The sequence below is a fragment of the Mus pahari genome, chromosome 4, assembly GCF_900095145.1.
Source record: "Mus pahari chromosome 4, PAHARI_EIJ_v1.1, whole genome shotgun sequence".
In the NCBI taxonomy this organism is placed as follows: domain Eukaryota; kingdom Metazoa; phylum Chordata; class Mammalia; order Rodentia; family Muridae; genus Mus; species Mus pahari.
In genome coordinates this window covers 144,189,119-144,214,540 of record NC_034593.1, presented here as the reverse complement: position 1 = coordinate 144,214,540, position 25,422 = coordinate 144,189,119, and the positions used below count along the sequence as shown (strand labels likewise).

Sequence of the window (25,422 nt, the reverse complement as noted above, 5' to 3'; positions counted from 1 at the left end):
TCTCTCTCTCTCTCTCTCTCTCTCTCTCTCTCTCTCTCTCTCTCTCTCTCTCTCTGCATGTGGCAGGGGGAGATGCCTTAAAAAGTATCTGGTAAAAGATATTTGACTTTAGGATCCTGGGAGCTGAGGTCAGACAAACGCCTGCTGCACCAAGCGTACCTAGCAGCACCCGCGTGGACTTCGGTTACTTCTACAATCAGGATAGTCATTCCCACCATGAGGTTGTCTGACTGATATGTAAGATAATGAGTTAAAGGTTATTCATTGGAGTGTCTGCCACTCAGTGTTTCCTAAATAAACAGTAAAGCCCAGATCTGGATTCCACCTCAGCTCCACACCCTTTTCAGTATCAACATGCTTCTTGCTAAGTCTTGAGTTAGTTTTGTCCCAGAATCTGTCACTCTCTGACAGATTAATCCAGCTGCATCTTTTCCCTGACAAACCTCTACTGCACAGGGTCTCAGGGACTGCAGTGTTCACAATTCCAGTAGGTGAGGGTTTCGTGCCCATGCTCCTCAGTTCAATACATTAAGAACCATGAACTTCTTGCAAAGGGACAAAACTTTAGATCTCCTTTTGCGGATTGGATAATCTCTGCTACCTACTCTTGAAGGCAGTTAGTGTCTAGGCCGTTGAGGTAACATTTCCATGTGTACCATCTACAGTGAGAACCAAGTGTGTGGAAAATGTATGGAGTTAGCTGATCGCCAGCTCCCCACTGGTGCCACATGCATAGGTGTGGCAGGAGGGAGAACAGAGGACAGATGGGGAAGTGGGACGGTGGTCAGATCTGATCATGGGAGGAATAAGCCAGGCAGCTTCATTCTCACCAGGCTTCTGCAGCCATCTTATCGGACTGGGCTGGAGTTGAAGGACTCACTAGCCAGAGTTTAAGGACTCACTGGCCAGAGTTGAAGGACTCACTAGCCAGAGCTGAAGGACTCACTGGCCAGAGTTGAAGGACTCACTAGCCAGAGCTGAAGGACTCACTGGCCAGAGCTGAAGGACTCACTGGCCAGAGTTGAAGGACTCACTGGCCAGAGTTGAAGGACTCACTGGCCAGAGTTGAAGGACTCACTAGCCAGAGTTGAAGGACTCACTGGCCAGAGTTGAAGGACTCACTAGCCAGAGCTGAAGGACTCACTGGCCAGAGTTGAAGGACTCACTGGTCAGAGTTGAAGTATTCACTGGTCAGTGTTTAAGGACTCACTGGTTCATACTCAAATGGATCTATAGCAAATGCCATGTGAATGTGACCCATGCTTCAGAAAGCAAGCCAGATTAAAAGACAGCTGTGATTTGTCATTTGCCGATTTGTCATTAGTTAGCAGCTTGATAACGTGGGGATTTGCAGAATTCTTCTTTTCTCTTGTGAGCTTGGTTTCTAGGACCTCTGATTGGGGGCGGGGGGGGTGTCAGATATTTGTGTCATTCTAAAATGCTAGATTCCATGCAAATTCCTTAGAGTATCAAAGCACTCTGCAACCATCTGACTGGAAACAGTCAATTTCAGTAAGCTCATAAGGGATACCGAGGCAATTTCACACCTGATTTAGACCCACAGAGCTTTTACACCTGGTTTATACAGCTCTCATAGAAATTAAGAGTTGAAAGCAAACTTTAAGATCATCTACCTTCTCACCTCACTTTATGAGGCTGTGTTCCCCTCCCAGGGGACAGCGGGTTTGCTGATGAAGAAGAGCTTCACAGTTCCCTCTAGTGAGTTTGGATGCATGGAGGCATGACTGAAGTCCAATCATGACCAACAGGACTTTGGGCAATTAAGAATCTTAATTGCCATATTGCCTAAAAGTATCTTATTTCACTAAGCCCAAAACAAATGAAATAGTAATAACAAACAGACTGTGTGGGGCATCTGGCTCCACAGCCAGGCATGAGGACTGAACTTTCAGTTTTCGTTTGGCTGGGAGTTTGAACGGATTCAGTATGCCACTATTACATTTATAGAAGTGATCCTTGCTCAAGGGATTAGTGAAAATCAGAGGTTGATGAAATGTGGCTGCCGAAGCTGAGACTTACATGATCCTAATGCAAAGCAGAATTTACTCAAAAAAGTCAGCCGTGGTCTCCAGCTTCGCGGCAGCTCAGAGGTGCCACCTAGTGACTTTAGTCTTCTGTCAGTGGAAAGCACAAATAGATACCTTTGCGGAAAATGAGGGCTGTGTATACTTCAGGCTAAAGTCAAGTATGTAATATAATACAAACAGCCTCTTCTCAGCTCCCTTTGCCTGATCAAACTTAGAAGAAACAATGAATATCAGACTACAAGCATCTGAAACGACACGGAGCAGCAACCAGCTCCCACAGGCTCTTTATCAAGTGTTTCACTCCTCACCTGGTTACATCTCTTCAGTTCTGAATGAATGCAGCAAACACCATTTCTACGTAGGAGATGATAAAAGGAAGATCCCTGAATCCACAATTACAACTCTGGATTATTTTTAAATTATGTCTGCATTAATTACTTTTCTATGGCTGTGAAAAAACACCATGACCAAGGCATCTTGCAGAAAACTGCAGAGTTTACCGTGGGCCTACAGTTTCAGAGGGACAGTCCACAACCATAATGGCAGGTAGCATGGCAGTAGGCAGGCACAGAATTGGATCAGTAGCTGAGAGCTTACTTCATGAGACACAAGCAGCAGGGAGACAGAGAGAGAGAGAGAGAGAGAGAGAGAGAGAGAGAGAGAGAGAGAACACATAGGGAGACAGAGAGACACGCAGAGCAACAGAGAGACACAGAGAGGAAGAAACAGAGAGAAACAACTAGGGATGCTATGGGGTTTGAAAGTTAACTCTAAGTGATACAACTTTCCTGTCAAGGCCACATCTTCCCCTCCTTCCCAAACAGTTTAACCAACTAGGAAGCAGGTATTCAATCACATGAGGCTATGGGGCTGTTCTCATTCAAATCACCACAGATCCCAATGTGTATCATAAATGCACAATCAAGGATGCTAATGGTGTGTGTAGTGATGGATGGACCCTGTGTTTGTCTCAACTTAAGGATTTTCAAGAGAAGGTGTTAATCTGGTCACACTCAAATTATCCTCCCTACCTACAAACCATCTAAGAAGACTGTCTGACTACAGTCTCATTTTGAAACCAAAGAGAAATCTGAAGTCAAACATGTTTGGTGGTTCGAATGGAAGAGAGGTTAGAGAAACACATAAATCAAGGGCCGCACAGTAGCCTGTGTGAAATGGGCAGTGAAATCCACCCCCATTCCAACCTGGCAGCAGAAACTGAATTCACAGATGAGGTCAGTCACAGTACAGAACCCAGTCAAGTTGTCACCATCACTGGTGGCCCGGGATAAAAGATTCTCCCTAATACAAGCAACACAACAGCAACAACGTGCTCACATGTACCCATGCTCACACACACTCACATGTGGTTGCACAGCAATGCAGCTCCCTACTGAAGTGAGCAGTCTATGAGCCATTCCTCAAAGCTTTTCTAAAAAGTCTCTAAGAATGTGTTTCTAAAAACATCTAAGAAATAAAGTATGACCTAAAAGATGTTAGGTTCTGTCTGTTTGTTGGGGGCGGTTACTGGTCTCCATGTCAAGGGGTTCCTTTTGAGGAGCACTTTAAATACATTTAAAATAATTTTTAAAATGTAATTTAACTTGAAACATGGGCACAAATTCCGTCATCTTCAAGCAGAGCACAGATCTGTTCTGTCTAGTTGTCCCTTTACTGTTATTACAGAGTTCATTTTAAAAAAAATCAGTGGAAATTTTAAAAAAAGGAAATGAAGAAAATATCATAAAATAATTTTAAAAAATCAGTGGAGATAAATGGAGTTATTCCTTATATGTGCGGCAGGAGCCACCAGTCTGAGGAAGAAAGCCCCTGGTGACTGGCGGCAAGGGAGACTCTCTCCTAACCAGTAATCCACCGCCTCAAACTGCCCAGTTCACCAGTGTGACTCCCACTATTGGAAATAACTTTCTTGTGCCTAAATAGGTAACTTCTTTGAAAACACAAATACCCCTTGGCAGGTGCACACAGGGTTGTTGTCATTAGGGCTGTTGCCAAAACAAACATTTGTTTGATAGATGATCAGCTGGGAATCAGACGAGCATTGCTCAGTTGTGACTGCAGTCACTCAGGCCTGACTTCGCTGGAGCATGCACTCTGAAGGACACTGGGGAGCTGTCACCCAATGTCACCCTAAGTGGTAGTGGAAAGCAAAAACCCAAGGGCTCACCTAATCTTGTTCTTCAGATGTAAAATCTCAGTTAGAACACATTTCCCTTTTTAGTTTGCTTTTGGTATTTTCACAGTTAAAGCCAATTTAGGATCTCTGTATTCCTACTTAGAACAGCTATAGACAGGCGTCTGCTCACTGGTGTTTAGAATCCTGAGTCTGAAAAAGGAACTGTCTCCTATATGTTCTGTTGGGGAAAAAAAGTGAACTAAAACATCATTAGCTTGGATCCTCTCAAAATTAGCTTGGTTTCTGGTTCTTTCTCTAATTGATCCATTTTCCATCTGGGATTTATCTCTTAAATCAAGATTTTTGTACTTCTAGTTCAATATGGGCATAGACATGAGGGATGGTGTGTGCATGTGTGCCTGTGTGTGTGCGTGTGTGTGTGTGTGTGTGTGTTTGTGTGTGTGTGTGTGCCTGTGTGTGTGTGTGCATGTGTACACATGCATGTGTGTGTGAGAGAGTAATATAAACATGTTTATAAAATTATTGGAAATAATGTAGCATTACAAACATGATCTTTCTAATGTACATTTTCCCTTTCTGCAGTGCTCATAAATACTGAATATAAAACTAAACTTGTAAATCTGGGTACTCAAAACTCAGTATCTAAGTAGGACAAAAATCCAAGGGAGCTTGGGTAAGTTCTGACGCCTACTCTTAGAACTAGAGCAGAGTAACTGCTTGTCCTGTTCTGAGAGGTAGAGCTGCAGCGCCAGAGGCTCCAGGACCCGACTTCTGGAGCCTGTGCTTTCTCTGCCTTGGGTGGCAGAGAAGAATGGTAGGCACATTTGGGATTTATGGCCTATAAAACCGTGAGATTACAAATCTGTGTTGTTAGACATTTCCACAGCTACAATAATTTCTTATACAGGCAATGGAAAACTCACACATTTGTGAAATCATTTGATCATTTATCCATTCATTGATTCACTCAGGAAAACCTTGTATATTTTCTAAATGTAAGGCATAGGCACCATGCATGCATATTCATCTACCAGGAATATCCATTCTGTTAGCTTCTGGGCTATACTGGATGGAGAATTATCTTAGCCACACATTAAATATCTAGTCACTGTGTGTCTAGTAGAATTGTCCTTTGCAGTAAACTATGAATGATAATGCAATAAAGAAACTGTTTCTTCCTCATAGAATTTTGGAGAAATTTTCTTTTCTACCAGTCTCTGGTCCCCTTTTGAGGAGATCATCATGAAATCTCCCTTTCAGTGTAAGTCAGGCTCTCTGTCAGATGTGGAATAAATGTACAATTTTAATTTTCAGTATAAAATACAATGTAAAGTCAAGAACATATAAAATATAGAAACATGGATTTCATCTATTCTAATTCCTCACGTCAACCTCATCAGTGTATCATGCAATGAGTCCATCCTTATCATCACCATCAGTCTGTCAGATTCACCCTGAGAGAGATAAGAAGTATGAATGTATAAACATGCTTCCCTAAAGGGCCTTGCAGTTCAGGGGTGTGACAGACTCTCTGTCTGCAGATACAAGGCATAAAGCATGTGATGGCTGTGGGGTAAATGTATAGTTTCTCCAGAGCCTTCTCAGGGTACCTCGCAAGTGCTTCGTCAAGATTCACCATTACAGTTGTGTGCTATTTCATGTAAAGAAAGTAGATACTAGCAATCATTTTTAACTGTAAACTCTGTGCCCTCTCTATATATAACATACTAAGAACATGTGGATCATTACATGGTGTACTTTATGGTGAGATGTTGATTGATAATGTTGGTGGTGCTTAATCCTGAATCTAGATATACCAGAAGATCAATAGCTTAATTATCTCCTGCAACAGAGCTGAAGGCCAACAAGACCGGATACAAGGGATGACAAGTAGAAGTTAGCAAGCACTCCAGTTTCTTTTAAAATCATCATATGCTAAATTATACCCTGAGACTTTTGCTGTACTTGTATCTGGAAACTAATCAGCTAATTATGGATAATTATAATTAATATCTGAATTCATTATTTTGAAGCATATTAATTGGAATTTGAAATATATTCTGAGTTGTCTTAAATTTCTCACATGCTAACAATCAGAGAATAATGGAAGCTTGATTGTTACAAATTAGAAAAAAAAATTTCCACAAATCTTAAAATAAATCTCAAAACAACACTGTTTGTTAATGATGCTGTAGGAACCCGGCTCATGTTGTAGGGAGACAGATCTTCATAGATATCCATGTTCCTAGGAGACATTATCAATCTGAGACTCATCTAGCTTCCATAGGCCTCATTCATCTTCATCCTCATTCTTAATTTTCTTATATGTGCATAATATTATTTACCAAACTTATGATACTATCCCCCTCTCATTTAAAGTGACAAAGCAAAGCCCCAGTCTTCCCCCCCCCCCCAAATAAAAGGAAGGAACCAAAGCACGTGCATGAAGTCAGAGATGTCCCAATCTGCATTCTCCCTATCTAGAGAGCAGATCATCATCCAGGGTCACCCTGTCCTCCTGACTTCATCAACACATGATAGGCTTCTTTTCTAACAACTTGATTTGCTCCCATTCCACTTTTTTATCTCCCTCTGGCTCATACCACACATCAAGCTTCCACTCGACCACCAAAGTAATTGAGCAACCCAACAATCGGCCTGTGCCCAAGGTTTAATAGACCAAGATTCCAGGCAAGCTATACAACACCTCTGAGATCCAGTACTGTGGACTTTCTGAATACCACTGGGATCTATGATCAGTTTACACTCTGAATATTCTTGTAACTCCATTGAAGATTATTGTAATGGTTTATGTCTTCTTTGGCTAGGTTGAATGCTCTGAATCAAAGTCAGGAATGTATTTGTCAAGAAAGATTTTTCTGATAGTCTTCAGGCAGAATTGGAGTTCCTAGTTAGTTAGTTCTATTACATCATCATTGCATTGCATCATGTTAGTTCATTCTATTACATCATACACTTGTTATACAAACCTCTTCTATATGCCTATATCATTCACCTATGAAAGAGTGAAAATGGAAGGATAGTAGTAGGCCAGTTACCTGTGCATTTCTACTGTACCGTGTGACTTGTGCTTTGCTCAGATGCTGAGTAAACTTTCAACAACTAGTAGAAATACAAGGTGACCTGATTTCTGTTTCTAGCAGTTCCAGTCTCTTATGATATAGCCTTATGTCCACATGGGAATTTGTCCTGAATTCATTTGTTCAGTCAACCATTCACTCTCCGTTCTTCCATCCATCCATATATCAGTTCATCCATTTATTCAACCATCCATCAGTTATCCATCCATCAATCTACCATCCATCAACCACTCATCCATCTACCCATCTCTCAGTTACACATCTATCCACTTGTCTGTCTATCATTGATCAATCCATTCATCTATCATTTATATATTCATCCATCTCTGCCACTCATCTCTCAAGTATTTATCTATGCATCCATCTATCAACACATCCATTCATCATTTTATCCATCCATACACTCACCTATCATCCATACATCTATAATCTATCTATCTATCTATCTATCTATCTATCTATCTATCTATCTATCTATCCATCTGTCATCCATTTGTCATTGGGCTCCCATTCATCTTGCCATCCATGGCTATTAAGGCACACACAGTTAATAGGATCATTGCAATGTCTGACTTTCATGTTTAGTAGTGAGATGAACATGAACTAACTTTCACGATTAGTAATGAAATGGAAAAATTACTTAATTTTCCTGCAGGGTTAATTTTATAATGAAATGTTTTTACTGCTCTCCACTTCTGAGTCTTTTACTGAGGCTCCCATGAGATTCTTATTACCAACTTTAGCTTTTTATAAACAACTTATTCGTTTGTTTATTTCTCAAGGAATAGCAATTTCTTTATACTAATTTTTTTCCAGTAGAGAATTTGATGTTGTACTTTATAAGTTTATTTAATATCTGGCCATAAATACATACAAAAATTCTAGTGTAAACATTATTTTAGTAGTTTTAGAAGAAATTTGATGTTGGTTAGATGGTAGTGAATTAATTTCAGTTTTTGTTGTAGTGACTTGTTTTTAGATGACTTATCACTCATGGAGCTAAAAGTGTTGGGTAGGTCACTGAAGGAAACCTGTGATTTCTGCTATCATGTGTTAGCTCAAATGCTCCATTAAAGTAGCTCACTCGGTATTTTCATTGGTATCATTTGATGTTTGGGGAGGACCGAGTATGGAATCAGCTCATATGGACCAAGAGTTTATTTATCCACCATACTCTGTTGTCTACAGTTACTTGATAGCCTCTTTGTTTTCTAACATCCACACTCTACACAACCATATATAATTTGTGAGGACAGCTCACACATGTGAAGACTCTCCCCAGGCAAAATTGTATGCTTCTGTCTCCAAACAGAAATGATGTAACATATTTATTATACTAATGTTTAATAACATGCTGTCTCCTAAGGAGGTTTAACCTCCTTAAGGTTTTCTTATGCTCTCAGCACTTATGTGGTGCCCAATACAATTGCTGTTCAATGAATGTTTGCTAAATGTTGGACTGTGTTATTCAGAGGAAATGGGAAATGGAGATTCCTGGGGTAATGAATAAAGGCATTTTTCCCTTTTAAGAAAACTCAGCCAGAAAAGTGAAGGTTGATTTGCCAAGTAGATGAATCAAACAGGAATTATTCAGTTCTGGAGTTCTTTATACAACGTGGCATCTCTCTGTGAGTCCAAACAATTCTGTTTACAAACATCACTATTTATGTTTTCACAAATACTTGCCATTGTTTAGATTCAAGCATAAATACTTGATGGCAGAGTTTGGGGTATTTTAAATTTTGGTTCTACCACATATCTGCTGATTTTCCTTCAGTAAATGCTTTCTTTCTCTACTTGAGTGTCAAATTGAACTAGCTTTCTTTAATGGACATATAGTCATGTTTAAATACCCAAATACATTAAGCTTAATAATAGTCATTTTAAAATATCAACACTTTACAAAGTTGTAGGAGGTTTTGGGTTGTTAAAAATACCAAATAACTGATTATTGTATGGAAACAAACCATATTTTTACACTTTGCCAGTCATCTAAGGATAAGTAAATTCATTTTAACATCAATGGCAGTCACTTAACAATGAAGTAATTTTCATAATAATGATTTTTTATTTGATGATTGCTAAGTATTATTTCCAGGGGCTAAGTGAAGACAGTTTCAGGTAGGACATCACTGGTACCTTGAACAAATCCTACTTTGTGCTTCTGTTTATCATCTAAGTGATTGCCTGGATGAATATTTATTCTGAGAAGTATACAAAGCCAAGTGAATGCTGGTTTGATTGGAATTCAGTTGTTGAAAGGTTCCCGTGAGGCTGTGCAGAAATGGTCAATAAGTTTAAGTTCAGAATGAAGAACTCATAGTGGGTTGATTCCGGACTGGGAACTTCAGCCTTGACCTGTCAGATTTAAGTCCCAGCAGGCAGCAGTGTGGGGCTGAAATATTTAGGCACTAGCAAGCCCAGTGTTAGGGACAGGAGCTCATCTATTCAAAGTGCTCCACCTTTTCCTTTCTTTAAAAAATAAATGTCTACTATTAAAATATACTTCAAAGATAATCACAAAATTGTGTTTGCTTTAAAATAATTAAATAGAAATGGTGTATGTGTTTGAATAGCACACCACTTTCCTCTGCCTAATGATGGCCATGCTTTAGCCCAGGACCATTACCCAGAATAACACATTCCAGCCAGGCAATTATCATAAAAGGAGACTGAATTCTCAAATTCGCCACACGTCTCCCTCATCATGAAAAATGGCCTTTCCCTCTCAGACGCTGAGGCTGAGGTGGATCAAAGAAGAGATTCTTTTGTTCTTCTTGCATCCTATCTTTTGTGGCCTTTTCTTGAATAATGATGTTAATAATTCAGTTTTCACCCCTTTCAATTGTGACACATTTTGACTTTTCAAGAATGTATAAAAATATAAGTTATGACTTCAAGACCTTCATTTCTTTAGAATGTTCCAACATGACCGATATAAATCTGTTCTCTCCAATCTATCCTCAGTGTGCCCAGTGTTCCTGCAATGACATCCACTTTATCTCTGCTTTAAACTCTCTTGCAGCGATATCAGGAATTACGAGATCTGCTTCAATTCTGATTCTATTATCTCCTCTGTGTATGTAGAAGCAGCAAATTGGATATTTCTTCTGAATACTTTAGCAAGAATTTTCACTGTCTATTGTTCTTTGAACGGTATTTTCTTAAGGCTTGTTTCTTACAGCTGGGACTCTCAACATTGGCTTCATTTCTATTAACCTTGAATGGACTTTTACTTAGAGTCATGTATTGCCAACTCTTCTTGGTACTATATTCAGCATGCACCCATACTTTTAAAATGATTTGCTTATCCTTTATTACCCTGCCAATCTTGCTTAAACCACACACTTTTTGAATCCCTGTCCAACCACATTTGTCCTGGGAAGCCTTTAATAAAGGCTCAATTAATGTAGGCCAAGTTTCATTGATAGCTGTGCTTGTTTTCTGTCCTTCAGTTCATTAATTCAATTCAATTCAACATGTATTTATTAACTTTCTCTATAATGATTTCTTTTTCAGAAAAGCTTACATTACACTTTCAAAGGTCACACTGTGGAGGAATTCAGTTTTGCAGCAATGGATCAAACCTAGGTAGCTGGTTGAAATTTGATGTTTTTTTGTTTGTTTGTTTGTTTGTTTGTTTGATTTTGTACTATATGGAGAGACAGAAGTCTTTTTACAGATTTAAACAATTTGCTTGTTTGCTTTATAACTGGCATTTTTAAAATGAGTCCCTTCTACTGCAGAACTTGTGATTAAAGATTATTTGTTGAGAGTGACTCTTGGTTTATTTGTCTTATGTAATTTCTACCCCAAACACAGAAAGTGAGCATGTTCTTAGATGCCACTAGACACCAGTTTTAAAATTAGGGTGCACCACATTCTTTACTTGAGTAATAAGGAAAGTATCTTAGCTTTTTAAATTAGCAAGTCTTTAACAAATAAGGCCATGGCTAAAAAAGGAAGCAAGTGTATAATTTATGTACACACTAGCTTGTTAAAATATATGAAAATTACTTAATATCTTTTAGAATTGACAGACAAAATAAGATCAAAATGTATATGCATACAATTAATTCTAAGACCTCATACACTTCGGTATATGCCACTCTTTGGAGGTCACAGGCACCCATGGGAATCAGATCTTTTATAAGTTGTTAAAAGTTAATAGCAAATCAGGTTCTGATTTACTGTGATGTTAAGCTCAAACTTGAGGGGTTATTAGTCCCATCCAAAACAGAATACTGTGATTAATAGTGTCATGTGAACTTTGCCTACACCGTGGTAAAATAGTTTTAGTCTATCCAAATATGCTTAATTTTGGGAGGTTACAAAAATGAATCTTGTAATTTGAGCAGAAAGTGTTGCACTATGAAACTCTTTAAATACTTAATCTTAAGCCTGATCTAGCTCATCTCACTGTGGGGGTGGGGCATTCATAATCACCCAAGCCAATTTAAAGCGTTTTTGATTGATTACAATTTGAGATACATTTTTTTCCTTTCTAAAGCTCTCAGTTTCTCAGATCAGCAAATCTCATTTTTAGACTAAAATTTAGTGCCATTTATGGAACAAGAGACAAACAACTATTTAACTAACTTATACCTCCTCCTGGTAGGCGATATCCAAAACCCTTTAACTCAGCGGTTAGAGAAGTCCATGTGAGTTTTTCAAAGCTAATGAGTTTCAGCAGGTTTGACCTTCTTCTTTAAATACCCGACAGCCAAGTAAAGAATAAGGCACTAAATTTCTATGTAACAAGATAAAGGTTGTTTCTCATATCATTAGCTTTTATCTTAATTTTTTTTGTTATTCACAAATTCAGAAATATTCCCGTTGAGAACAAGTCTTAAAGATACTCTTATAGCAATGGCCTATCTTTTCAGATGAATGTCTGAGTGGAACTGGGAACAATCTGGAAATAAAGGCCAATAGCTGAAGTCAGTCAGCCTGCCTTGACAAGTTTCAAGAGATCAAAATCTCCTCCTGGCATACAGAGAGTGGGAGAACCTGCCTTCTCTGGATGGCTCTGAGTGGAAACATTAAAATGCTTTCTTGCCTTATAATAATTATTATAGTAATGTAATACCAAGCTAAAGTAAATAGTTTAAAAATAGCTATGCAGAAACTTTTGCAAATTCCCTATATCTCTGTTTGTGAAGGCAGAGTGTAGCTAATCAGCTTGCAATGCTTTGAGTGTGACACAGACTGTACAATAGGAAGTAACAAGGTACACCAACAACCTGGTCAGACACCACTCATAGGACCCAGGGTGATAGCACATAACAGAAAGACAAGACAAGTGACAGACACTAGAGCCACATCCATGCCTGTGGCCCAGAAGCAACCGGTTGTGTTTCTGTGACAATGCAGAAATCTTGGTTGACAGAAAAAGTACCCAGACATACTTTGTAAATGTATGTGGATACTGACCTGGACTTGTGACAGGACTAGAGGTAGTAGGCTCAATAATTTCTACAAAAAGGGAAAAGGAAAGAAAAGAAAAACATTGTGTGCATTAATCATACATAAAGACAATCAGCAAGCATGCAACACGTACTCATCGGGACTCTGATGTGCAATTCCCTGACTGAAGAATAATCAATAAAACCTTGTGTCTGAGGCTGACAGAGCCTTGTGATGTGTTTGCTGTTAGGCTGTCTCTTAAGATTCAGGAGATATTTCTATTTGGTTTACAGCACCATTTTTACCATGCCAAGGTTCAGGACCTGTCTTGGCATTTTCAGGCAGTGAAGTTTGAAGACTTTTCTTCTGCTAAAATGCTGAACCTTACTGGATAGCTAACATACTAAAAAATGCTAGAACCTGCACACATGTAGTTTTATGATAGGGGATATTGGTTACAGAGTGGTCAGTCAAATTTTTCTTAGTATATACTAAAAACATAAATCAATAGGAAAATTCCAAATTATCATAATTTGCAAACTTATAACATGACTGCTTAGCTTCCTAGTCATGCCTACTTTTATGTTTCTGAGTAAAAAGTAGGCATTTATACATATACCCATTGTGGCAGTAAGTGTAGTCCATTTGACTCAAACTTGAAACAGCTGAGAAGGGAGTCTTACTAAGGGATTGTCTAGATTAAGTTGCTTATAGGTAGGTCTGATGGAATGGTCTTAATTATATTAATTGAGGTGATAAGACATGCCTACTGTGGGTAGTTTCATTCCCTAGACAGGGATCCTGAATTGTGTAAAAGTAGAGATACTGAGCTGAGCACTAACAGGCATGCATTAATTGATAGCTCTCCTGTTCTTGACTGTGAATGTGATGTATATAGCTCCTTCAAATTCTTACCACCTTGACTTCATCTTCATGGTCTGTACTATGAAACTGTGGGCCAAATAAACCCTTTATCTCTTAAGCTGGTTTTTCTTCAGAATTTTATCACAGCAACAGGAAACAAGAATAAGACACCCATACACTGTGCACACACACATGAAACACATACACGACTGGACTGCCTGAATCGTTAGGTCCTACTTACTGATGCAACCCTCTTGTAAGTGTCTAACAAACGGCATAGCATTAAAAATCATTGCTATACTTTTACACTAGATTTCCACCCTTTAACCTTTTTTTGAAAAAAAAAAAAAAAGAAAGTGTTTTCAGGTGGCATGTGTTGGTGATAATGAAAATCATTATACAAAGGCCAGCACTGCTGCTGGTAATCTAAACAATAGCAGAAGATCCTAAGGGACTGTTGCTAATGAGGCAGAACTCAAATATTAAGAGGACTTGCATTTTTGAGGAACTTTGGTCCAAGGAATCAGCCATGTTTTATTTCCACTATAGAAATTGTTCATCACAAATTTTTCACAGTAGCAAAAAGACAGTACTAATTCCTATAATTGAATATACTGAAAGTAATTGTGAAAGTAAAAGCTGAGACCCAGTGCAAGACCTCGTAGCCAGGACCCCATGTGCAGGGTCATTGGGAGATGCTAGCTCAGAAGGAAAAATGTTGTATGTGTATGCATTTGTGTGTGTGTGCATGAATATGTACAAATGCATGAATGTGTATGGTGTGTGTATATTTGTGTGCATGTGTGTATGTGTGCATATACATGCATATGTATGGGGTAATTGTGTATTTGCATGCATGTGTGTATGTGTGTGTGCATATGCATGCATGTGTATAGGGAATGTGTGTGTATTTGTGTGCATTCTGTATGTGTGTGTGTGTGTGTGTGTGTGTGCACATGCATTCATATTTTACCTATTCATGTGTTTGGTTTGCCACTGTTTGTAGACTCTCTTTTTCTGATAGGGCAATGAAATATCAGTGAATCCACAAAACCCTCATGTGGCAGGAGCTATAAAGTTAGTCTTCCAAAGAAAATATTTTTGAGGTTCAGCTAGTTGAACAATCCAAATATGTGGTCATCCCATGCGCAGGCTGATTCTCCAGGCCCTGGGTTTTTGGTTCTGAGCCAATGGGTTCTGCAAGATCTTCTGACAGCTAAATCAAATCATAGCCAGATCTGGGAGTATTCATTGAAAAGAGTGATCTCTTATATTTTTGTTTGTGAGCCTAGCCTTTGGGGATAGTATTTAAAATGTAAATGAAGTAAATACCTAATAAAAATTAGAAAAAAAGTTGTAAAGATTAAAAAAAAAGAGAGAGTGTGTTCTCAGATGTTGAAAGATTATAAGCTATGGTTCAAGTGTTGAAGTCCAGCCACGTATTAGACAGTGGGAGCCTGTGTTATTGAGAAGTTTGGAAATATAAGAACATTTTACAATTTCATTAAAATTCTAGTGATCATAGAAAGTAACAACTTTTTTCATAAAATCTCAATAGAGAAAAATATTTTAGTGGACGTAGGCAAGATAATAAAACAGAAATTTTTCATGATTATTACACTTTTAAATTTAAAATATTCTCCTACAACATCTTGAAAATGTTAGTTTAATGCTATAAAATGAATGTATTAATAGAAACTTATGGTATATATTCAGATGAAAGAATTCTTTAAGTCAAAAGAGGAAGAAAACCCTTACATGGTTCAGACAATAAGCTTAATGGAGTCTTTATTCATGGGCAAACTACGTTCAGCGGGGCAGTGAAAGGCTTCTATGCTCAATAACTTGGTCACTGAATTTCACTTTCTCTAACTGTTTTCATTGTTTTGAGTTTGTAACACCAACCAGTAAATTCACCTAGAAAGACCAGTAGTATAAACCAGACTTCATCTCAGCGAAAGGACTGCAGAGCCGAAGAGCTATCACACAGAACTACTTCTTCACCATGTTTATTTGTCTAGAGCTAACTGGCTTATGTAAGGCCACATTGTCTCACAGCATAGGTTATAAAAGAAAATAGGAATTTAGTGCACAAGAAGTGTTTTAGGCAAGATCCAGATCTGCTTCGTGGATTTTGCTTCTCAGCCAATTTGAGATTTGTTTGCTTTCTAATAGAGTCAGACAAGTCAGGTTCCCTAGTGAAATGAGTTTATGAACAGAAATGATTATAAGGCGATAACTTTGTTGACCATAAAAATCTAGAGGTCACATGTGTGCCTGGGAATAAAAAAAAAATCCAAAAAACAAAAAGCAATGAGAAACCAGGGTGAATCAAAGTTCTGGGAGTAGGGATCCCAGATCTGTGGCAGATGAGACCTTGGGTAGTTCCTGGGCGTCAGAAAGTCCTTAGTTGCAAAGGACTCAGCTCAAGTCAAATTGACTATCTCAATTAAATCTATTCTAGACTTGTTTATGGGCTGTTGACTCAAGAGATCAGCAATTACTTATACTGTATCTGTTGTAGCAAAACTTATTACTGTTATATTAATTAAGGTTGGAAAAATTATAAATTCTTAGTATGTAACATCTACTATCACACTCCCCTCCCCCAACATCTGTGAGGCAGATGCCATTCCTGGTGCGAAAAAGTAGCTTAAAGAGGTTAAAAGTCAGATTTTGGTCAGGAGCTAATTGAGATGGAGACAGAAGATGCAGTGTCTTGACTTTTCTCTTGCTAACACTCTGCTGCATTTGCAGTCACCACAGTAGAACATTTGAAGCAAGAGTTGGGCCACCACTAGGGCCTTTGTACCAATGACTTCTGTTCACCATTCTGGAAAACAGGCAGATTCAACCCCTACCACTTCAGGAGGCTTCTGTAATAGATTTTTGTACCAACAGAAGGATTTGCCATGATATATATTCTCTCTCTCTCTCTCTCTCTCTCTCTCTCTCTCTCTCTCTCTCTCTCTCTCTCTGTCTGTCTTTCATTTTCTGAGTCAACAGCAGGTACAGTTTCTGGCTTTAGAATAGGACTCAGTGTCAGAGAAAGAACACTCAGCTAGTGCAGAGAGTGTTATCAAAACAGAAGCACACAGCTGAGCAAGGCCTTTGTACATACAAACCTCCATGCAGCTAATGGTGGTTTTACAGAGTGCTTAGCTTTCAAGAATGTCACTGTTTTTATAGGGATCAGATGGGAGCCACTGTTTTGCACCTTAGTCATCAACTTGTAAGCAGAGAAATATCTTTCTCAAGGTGTGGAGTGCACTCTCCTGATGAGCCACAGAGGCCCCAAGAGCCTGCTTCTCACTCATTACCTGCAGCATCACAATGCTCCTGGGAGGGATAAGGGCACTATGTATCACCGAAGCCACCGTGTGACTGTGCGATCAGCGGTGGCAGAGGGGCAGTTTTGATTGTACATAAAACAGGGTAAAGAGAAGTTCACTCAGACAGACAGTGTAGACAGTTATGCTGAAAACAAGACACTGTAAGGAAGCAGAATATTTTTCTTTATTAGATGTAATTTGTCCAGGACAAGAAGACATCTTATTTAAGAAAGCACCGAGAGAAACAAGCCACTGGCAGTAAATCCTTCTGCAGACTACGCTAATTTTTGTTCACTACATGCGTGGCCCGGTACCAGATTCTCTGGTGCCAAGCCCCTTCTTATCTATGTATTTTAGGTCGCGTTTGGATCTTAGGATGTTATTATGTTATTTTATGCTGTGATGCAGTGGTGGTGGTGGTGGTGGTGGTGGTGGTGGTGGTGGAGGAGGAGGTTGTGTGTGAGTGAGTGTGTGTGTGTGTGTGTGTGTGTGTGTGTGTGTGTGTATCTTTTGGACTTTGGAGAGATAACAAGACTGAGCTACAGAGACAAGGCAGAAATTAATCCTTTTGGTTGCCATGGTTTCACTGAAAGATCTGATTGCTGTTCACTGTGGTGCTGAGGCAGTAGGATGAAGAGCATGCAGCTCTGCCAGGACTAAGGTTAGCATGGATAGGGGCACAGAAGACAGGCTCTAAGCTGACAGAGAAGACACAACAACCATAGGGACCCAATGTGAGCCCTGTGGTGTCCCTTTCCATATAAAGCATCAGCAGGCCTATAAAGCATCAGTAGACTTGACAGGGAAGCAGAGTTTAGTGTTGAACCATAGCTTTCCCACCGGGAAGGAACTAGTGAGTGGTCTACATTCATGGGCATAGCTGATACCCGATGGTAGGACCCTCTTTTCAGTATAGACTGAAGTATTCAGGCAGCCAGAAGACTTAGTTTCCGTTTCTCTGGAAACCTGAGGGTAGGTCACCATGAGATCTCTGGGTTTCAGGGGTCTGATAAATAAATATTAGGTCCTCATAGTTAGCCTACATGCTTCCCTGGGTAACTTTGTTTCCAACACAAAGTGATTAAGGATGAGCATTTAAGGTAAACTGACCTATGGACAAATCCTGGATCCAGAATGCAGAAGCCTCCCCTGTAGGTTTGTGGATTTACAAGCATAGGTGAAGTCTCATGGAGAGAGTAAACAAGAACAGACATGAGCCATTGTAGCACACTAACTGCAAATAGTAATGTCTTTATAAGTGAGAGTTTATCTGCTTACATTTCATGTGTGTCTGTGCATTTGTGTATGCATGTGTATGTGTGCATATGCTCACATGTGCATGTGCATGTGTGTGTGCAGATGTGCATTTTTTGTGTGCATGAATGTGTATATGTTTATGTATGTCCATGTGTGTTTATGTGTATGTGTGCATGTGTGCAAATGTGCATATGTGTGCATACATATGTGTAATTGTGTGCATGTATGTTCAAGTGTGCATGTGTGTACATATAGTATTCATGCTTATACATGCATGCCAGAGTGCAGGCAAATGCATATGTGTGTAGTATATGTACCTGTATATGCATGAGTGCATGCATGTGTATGTGTGTGAAACTTTGAGGTTGATTTCAAGTGTCTTCCTTGGCTGCTCTCTAGCTTATTGACCGAACCTGCTCTCTAGCTTATACACTGAAGCAGGGTCTCTCTGGACTTGCAGCTTGCCACTTCAGCTCCTAGCAAGCCAGCTTGCTTTGTGGATATTTGTCCCTGTCTGCAGAGTGATGAGGTTACAGGCAATCATTGGATCAATCTGCATTTTATGAAGATTTTAGAAACCTGATCTCCTTTGTGTCCTCATGCCTGTTGAGCCATCTCTCTAGGACCTTAGCATATTTTATTTTAATTGAAAAGATAATAAATGGCTTTAAAAATCATTGCAGCACTGTTACCACTTTATGCTGTTATAAATGGCTACTACACAAATTCAACCTTAAAATTTTCTTTTTATCAAGAAAAGAATTTCTATTAATGAGAGATGATGAACACTATGATTAGTGGTTCTATCCGAGTGGTCTGCAAAGTAGCAAAGGCTTTGTGTCACCGTCTTGCTCACAGCTGCACTCATGTACCAGAGTTTCAATAGAGCTACACACACACACACACACACACACACACACACACACACACACGGAGGAGGGGGCTCCCCTGAGATTTAAAAGGGATATTGACTCTGAAATCAGCACAGAAAATTGGGTTGCAAAGGAATATAATTCCTTCTAATCTAGAGGAAATCTGGAGAGAATTTCTTTTCCTTGAAACTTATTTGACAATACCTTTGGAAACCAGCAAAAAACAAACAAATAAACAAACAAAAAAACCTTTCTGCAGACAGACCTTCTAGCTATGGAGCACAGCTGAGGCCCTGGAAATGCAGCAGGGGCCTTGTTACTCCTTCCTGCAGAGTTCAAGCTGTACTGGGCACTGCATCCTTCCCCTGTGTTCTGTCCCTGACATCTAATAAAAGGCAGTCTTGGTGGAGTGTACTAATGAACAAAGGCTGCAGATGGAGCCAGATGACAGACATCAACTCACACAGAAGCCCTGACCTGGTACACAGCATTCTGACTGTGGTCTAGGTGCTAAACTACCTCACTTGGTAGTGGGCTGATCTGTCAGCTGCTTGGTGTTCTACTCCATGTCTGGGAAGACAGCCCCACTGTACCTCACTGTGTGCTGTTACAGAGCAAACTGAATTTCAGTGGAATAAAAAACTTCTTGATATCATGCCAGCCATATCTATTCAGACTTCCCCCTACTCACATCCTTCCAAATTTTTCATTCTGGGCTGTCACCAGGTAGAAGACATTAATGATTGTAATCTTTGGTACACAATACACATGTAATCCATCACATTAACTATCTATAAAATGTCTAACGTGTACCAGAGACTGTGCTCAGATCTTTAGAGAGATTATCTTGTTTTTACAATTACCTTATAAGGTAAGATGTTATTTTTCCTGTTTTGCAGCTGGGTAAACTAAAGTTCAGAGGTGTTTAATCTACCCAGTATCATCACTGTGGCATAAAGTAAGCAGATAGTATGTGTTTTTCTTCTATAGTCTATGTAGGAGACAAAACAGGGTTCAAAGCACATGTGACTTGGCCAAGTATGCTAAGTAACTATGCATTCAATACACACACACACACACACACACACACACACACACACACACACACACCACTGTACAAGACACCCCAAGAGTTGTTCCATCTACAGACAAATGCAGGTACTCAGCCCATGAGGACAATCCGTTGCTGAATGCATGGCACTTGGACAGTACTTACTCCAAAGACCAAGTGTGTAGCCTCCCTCCTAGCATAGATTTTATTTTCTATCACTTGTGGCCTCTAGACACATTTGAATCAAAGCTGATGTTAATTGGCAAAATACACACTGTTAAATGATTCAGGAAAAGTGAACATTAGGAAATATCATTTACTTAAACAATGTATGGTTGAAACATTTAGTGATAAAACAGGAAAATTGGTGGTCAGAGGAAGCTTGATGAGCCTCCAGTCTTCACAGAAACCATGCAGATAAAGTTGATTTTGACAGTTGTATCCTCTTCAGGTAGAGCCACTAGAAAAAGGGAGATTTTCAATACTCACCATGGGAAAAGAACCTGCTCTTACGGATTCTGGATATCAGTTCAATCTGTACAGTGTTTGTCTTTCAAGCATTAGATCTTGTGTTTGAGTCTCAAATTGACATGCGAAGTTGGTATAGTGATACATATTTGCAACCCCAGTGCCAGGGCCACTGAGCCAACCTATCAGTGAGTTCCAGGCCAGAAAGAGACCTGTGTCAACATTCAAGGTTGATACAGAAGAAGATGGATGGAGTAAAGGGGAATGCAAGGATACAAGGGACCTGTCAGGGAGAGTGTGAGAAGAGCACTCTTTACGGAAGGGGAAGAAGTAAATGCAGAAGAATGATGGATAAAATAACATAAGAACATCTGGAAAAGCCACAAGTTGATAGTCAACTATTAACAAGGACAAAACAAAACAGCCAACCCCCACCTCGGGATGACAGTGCTCCCTCCAAAGGCCCAAACCACCTAGCAAAATCCCAACATCAGACACATGAAGCCTTCTTTTGAGTTGTTGCCCAGGGCTCTCAAAGTGCACTGTATATTGCTGCCACCTCTGGTTACCCTCAGAGGCAGAAGGTAAGGTGCTATTGCTAAAGACACTGTAGACTTCAGAAACAGAAGCCCCTGGGCTGGATCTAACCGGAATGCTCTTTTCCTTGAAACTAGCTTTCAGTGAACTAAAATGCTCCATGTAAGCTTTCAAAGGACTGAGGAATCCCGACTCCTACCCATGCATGATGGCTGTGAACCACATCAATGCCAAGCATGGCACAACAATGTTAATGGTTCAGTACTGGCACCTTGGCAGTAACCAACTCATCTCTAGTTGGACTTGAGGATCTCTCAACAATGGGAAAACCATATCTATTACTCTCTATATAGTCACCTATTCAGTGCTAATGAAGTCATGGTTATTGAAGGGGGTATATATATACAGCCATAACTTACTAAACTAGCACAATCCCTAACAAAGAACTATAGACATCGCCCTCACAGATAAGTATAGTCTTCATCCCTCAACAAGGAAAATCCTCTTTGCAACAGATGATGACCATTACAGAAAACCACAACCAATCAAAATTTAGAGTTGTGGACTCCAGTCCCAATGGATACATATACAAAATGTTCCCACACTTCAGGCTCAGGGAACATTGTGGAAGAGGGTCCAGAAAGATTGTCAAAGCCAGAGGATCAAGGAGTTTGCTGTGATATTTGAGATTTAATTTTTAATAGCATCAGAAACTATATATATAAAGTTGCACCAACATGTCCACCTAAGCATGAGCTAAACAAGGACAATAACAATGGGCATGGCAAAGTGGGCAGAGGAAAAGCCTATGGCCTCAACCTTACACTAAGAACTAGGCAACAGAAAGCCTGGGAGTGGGAGAGGTGGTCCTTCCCCTGGGAAGAGAACACTAATCAGTTGTCCTGTATGAAATCATCAGCTTTGTACATACAAGTAAAATTTTGAAGACTGAATAGGTTATATTTAGGAACACATGTGTACATGCACTTATACTTCTATGCATGGGATAAAAATTAATGAAAAGGAAAGACACCACGAATTTGAAGGAGAGCCTCCAGGGGTATATGGGAGGATTTGGAGGGAGAAAAGGGAAAGGAGAGATGTAATTAAAATATAATTCTCTCTGTCTCTCTGTCTCTGTCTCTGTCTCTCTCTCTCTCTGTCTCTCTCTCACACACATACATACACACATACACACACACACACACACACACACACATACAAACACACAAACATACCCACACACAGGAAAAGATTAAGGTGGACAATTCTGAGGAATGACACAGAGGTTAATCCCTGGCTCCCACATCCGCATAAACACACATGCCTGGGCATTTGCACACATAAGTCCCTTTGAATGCATGTACTGTTGTACACACTCACATGCACACACAGAAACTTCTTTGACTTATTTTTCTCAACATGCATGTCAGTTCCACTCATTTCCCCCTCTACTTGTACCCAAACTACTTTGCCATCTTCCCCCAACAGAGGAAAAAAAATCTCATGTGTCATGTGTGTCTCACAGTATTCCCTTCTGTCCACACTTATTTGCTTGCAAATATTTATTGCAATGACTCCTTGGGCTGATATGAGGCCTCTATTCTATCAATATTGGATCCTCACTAAGACTCTTTTTGTATATCCTGTTGTTGCCCTGTGTCACAGAGATTCTAGTTTTGGATCTGTAGGATCAGCCCCTTCATGCACTCCAGCAGTTCATTGATGGGGCAGATGTTGGGGTGGGACAATTCAAAGCCCTGGATCTGAGCCTGAGAGGTATCAGAGATGGCCAGTCCACTGGCTCTCATGTTCTCACACCCTAGGGAGCAGTCTAACCTGCAACCCCCACAACCAGGGCCAGCTCTACCCTGCTGCCCAAGTGAAGTACAGGGCCCGCTCTCCCGAGTGTTGCAGCCAGTGAGGGACATGGCCAGTTCTCCCACTCTCATAATCCTGGGGTCAGGTTTTTTTGTCTGCCACAGATTGTGAATGAGGGGAGGAAGGTGTCTCTCCCTAACACCATCTAGCAGGGCCTCAGGTCTGGCTTACCTGCAACTCCTACATCCAGAGTCAACTTTCTCACCTGTCATAGGTGGCAAGGGGCTGGGTTGGGGGAGGGCATCTCTTCCTCACCCATACTGCCACAGGACAAACATGTTGCAGGACCAGCTCTTCCACATTCACACCTCTGTGGATAGCTCACCTGAACCCCTGGCATCAGAGTCAGCTCTACTGTGCTGCGCACATGAGGTACAGGGCCTGCTCTCTTGCATGCTGCATCAGGTGAGGGGCAAGGACAGCTCTCCTGCCCACTGTGGATGTGAGGGCAAAAGAGCAGGTAGGAGATTTCTCCTTTGTCAATGCCACCATACCATAGATAAAAGGCAGGGCTGGCTCTCTCACACTCACACCCTTGGGGTTGGATTATCTATAGCCCCCACAAACTGGGTCATCTTTGCTGTACTGACCAGGTAAGGTGCTGGCTCTGCTCTCCCCAGTGCTACAGCTGGGGAGAGGCAGGGCCAGCTCTCCTGCTCTCATGACCCCAGGGCCAGGTATCCCACCTGCCACAGGTGGTGAGGGATGACAGGAGAAGAGGGTATTTCCATGCCACCACAAGCTTACCCATGCTAGTATCCTTGGGGTTACCTCACCCACATTCCCATGATGAGCAGAGTAGGGTAGGGGGCACTCGTCCCAAATACTGCAGCTAGTTAGGGGTGTGGTCAGCTATCCTGCTCTCACACCTCTAGGATCATCTCTCCCACAATGCCCAGGTGAGGGCTAGGGCCAGTTCTGCACATCCCTCAGATATCAACATTTCCCTGGTTGGCAGGCCAGACCAGAAACGTCCGTCTGGCCTTTGGTGGTAACAGAACCCTGCTGCTACGGGACCATGGACTCAGACATGGCTTTTGGTGGCAGCACAGTCCAGGACCTCACTATGACCCTAGGTGGCATCTCTGGCTACTCACATCAGGCTGTTCTTAGTCAGTTCTGCCTCTGTTGTGCCACCTCCTCCTGTTTTCCTTTCTCCTCCATTTCTTCACTACTTACTTGCTTCACTTAGTGGCTCCTGGGTCTCTGAGTGTCATAGATCATCTCAGGAGTGGTCTCAGGAGTGCTGTGCCCCAATTGTACATTAGGCCCTGGGCAGGGGTCATCTTGAGCATGGTTGCCTTTCCCGTACCCCAAACCCAGGCCTGCATGGTGTTGGGCTAGTGGTCAACTTAGAATATCTACCTGTCTGGGTCTCCTGGCACAAGACTGGTGGTGTTAGACTCACTTTTTAAAGGGGATGTTAAGTTTTTAATCACTCATATGTTCATAGGTCAGAACACTGAGCATAGACACAGCCTCTCTCTTCTCTGTCACCTACTGACACACATATGATACAGCAGCCACACCTCCAACATCTCTAGGGGCAGGTTGGACTTCTTATAAAATCTAAGATCTCATGGTATTCTAAACACTTCTTCCAATTTATCCACTTTCCCTCATGTCCCAGGAGTTTAATTTTGTGTGCATAAGAAAAGCTTGCTTCTCTGAAATATGTACTTTGGGTGAGAATCAATCATAACTGATATTTTGCCCCAGTAAATTGTTTCTGGAATGATTAAAGGTCTTGGAATTAACGACTTCTTCTGAAAGGATCCAGACCAAGGAAAATGTAGATACACTGTGTTTGACAGAGCTTGGTTCTCTGGGGTCCAGCTTATCTAAGATCATGTGTGTTTCCTTTGTGTCTGTACAGAAACTTTGCAATTAGGACATGTTTATGTTCAATCTTTATGCCTCCCCCGCATTATCTGCCTTTTCTCTGTTGTAACAAATCATTTTATAATTAGCTGAAGGAGAATGGGAAAATTATGGTATGGTCAGAGCAGCAATTATCTTGGTTAGATGTCACTGTTAGAATTTGCACATTAAAAAAGATTTACTAAGGTCTTTACTTTTCAAAGGCTCTTCAGATAAGCCCACAAAGGTATTCATGTTGGCACACATGTGTTCCCATTCATCTAGTAAGTAGCCATCAGGTATGCATGTTGTACCAGGAGTATTTTAGTTCCTGAAAATGAGATTGTGAAGAATGCTAAGTTCCTGACTTTGTGAAGTTTACATTTTCTGAGAAAGAATGTAATCACAGAAAAAGTGATTTTTATGTCATGTAACACACACAGAATTCCAGGAACACCAGAACACATTCATCTTCCATGTTGGTGGAGAGGTGCTTGCACTGTAAGAGAAAGAGAACATACTGCCCCATGCTCTTCAGAGCATCCTGAACCTTCAGCCACTAATCTTCAAAGAATCAGAATCAAGTG

At 40.5% G+C, this 25,422-nt stretch overlaps 1 protein-coding gene and 1 non-coding gene across 2 annotated transcripts in view; both read right to left on the bottom strand.

The window, feature by feature from the left end:
* Nucleotides 1-25,422, bottom strand: part of Negr1 (neuronal growth regulator 1) — a 718,441-nt gene that overhangs the window by 68,446 nt on the left and 624,573 nt on the right. The gene's annotated exons all lie outside the window — the stretch shown is intronic.
* On the bottom strand, nucleotides 24,395-24,526 carry LOC115063919. Its single transcript, XR_003843785.1, has one exon. It is a non-coding gene; the product is annotated as a small nucleolar RNA SNORA17 (small nucleolar RNA).